Below are 1,848 nucleotides of genomic sequence, written 5' to 3'. Positions count from 1 at the left end.
ATATATATATATATATGTTAAATTAATTTTATAATTATTGTGTTTGATGGTATGAAGTTGTTGATGATGATTTTGTGATGATGTTGATATATATAATATTGTTATATAATTATTAATTAAGTATATCTATCTATATATATATGTGTGTTAATTAATTTGTTATCAATTAGTTGTAGTACGTAGAATATATATAAATGAATTGAGATTTTATATATATATGGCATAGAATTTAATTAATAATTAGCTAGCGTTATACATATATATTTTGTTATATTTTCAGGATATGGATAAGAGTTGGATTTTACTTCCAAAATGGGACAAAAGATATGGTAAAGGAATTATGAGTTTTCTGGAATATGCGCTGGCTAATGCTAACGGGAATACAATTTTCTATTGCCCGTGCACGAAATGTCAGTGTCGCAACGATATGCATCGATTTGCGATTGACAAAGTATGGCAGCACCTGAAGAGTAACGGGTTTTGGGAGAAGTACACATGTTGGTTATATCACGATGAAACATCATCTGGGGGTCCGCATGATCATGGCCAATTTTCTGAGACAGGCAGTACATCCAACGATCCAACAACGGCCTTCATCAACGACATGTTTCCTTATGAGAGCGGTGTATGCGCTCAAGGACAGTATATGCCAGACCCGGTGCAGCCCTTCCACTACCAGAAGAAAGGCTTTAGCCGACGAAAATAAAAAAACCAGGCCGACGAATTTTTTTTCGTCGGCTAAAGTGGACTTTAGCTGACGAAATTTTCCTTCATCGGCTAATTTAAAATTTTCGTCGGCTATGGTCAACTTTTGCCGACGAAATTAATATTTCGTCGGCTGAATAATTTTTTTCGTCGACTATAGTCTGTGAACTTTAGCCGACGAAATTTTTAAAAGTTTAGCTGACGAAATTTTTAAACTTTAGCCGACGAAATTTTAAAAAGTCAAGCCGACGAAAAATATAATTTCGTCGGCTAAAGTGCCTTATATTTGCAGATCTGGACAACAACTCATCTGGAAAAAAAAACTATACGTAGAACCTTCAAACGCAAAAAAGTCGTGAAATAAGATATGACCATAATGGTGAAATACGTCTACGGTTGAAAAATCACGGTATTCCGGTAAAGTCTCGGTGCCGATAGTTGCGGTCAATGCAATTTACTCTTATTATTCACTATGCTGCAGATTTGGCATTTGGTGTCTGATCGACTATTGTGACTGACACGACCCACCCCAAATTTCACCCTGAAACCCGGAGTAAGTCGTGCGGGGATCACCTCCAAGGAAAATTTACTGAAAAAATTTAAGCAAATCTCCCTTGCAGATGGACAACCCTAACTCGAAAATTTCATATTACACTCTTAATTCAACACTTCCGAACATCACATAATCATCCTTCAGAAATTCTACACATAATATACAATAATTCCAAAGTATTCAGAGCTACTAAACACAAGCGGAAGAAAGAAAACACGAGTATGTTGAACAGGTAACCTACTGACGAAAACTGGCAGAAATGCGGGTGACTATGCCTCGTCTCCTACTAGATCCAACCCGAACTCTGCAGACTGGGCAATTTAAAACGAAGGGCCCAGGGGAAAACATTTAATAACGTTAGAGTGAGTGGACAAAAAATAAAATAATAAATAAAATATTTATGTTTCCCCAAATTAATTTCTAAGGAAAAATCGAATGCATGCCGCAAGCGATAAAACTTTTATCCCATAAAATATCGAGCCTCTCAGACTCTATAATATATGTATGTATTTACACTCGTCCATACTCCCTATATAAATTCATGGGTCTATATAGGGCTACTACGCTCGCGTCCAACGCTCACGTCACGC

This window comes from Fragaria vesca, linkage group LG3, assembly GCF_000184155.1.
Source record: "Fragaria vesca subsp. vesca linkage group LG3, FraVesHawaii_1.0, whole genome shotgun sequence".
Taxonomy (NCBI): Eukaryota; Viridiplantae; Streptophyta; class Magnoliopsida; order Rosales; family Rosaceae; genus Fragaria; species Fragaria vesca.
This window is presented reverse-complemented; position numbering follows the sequence as displayed.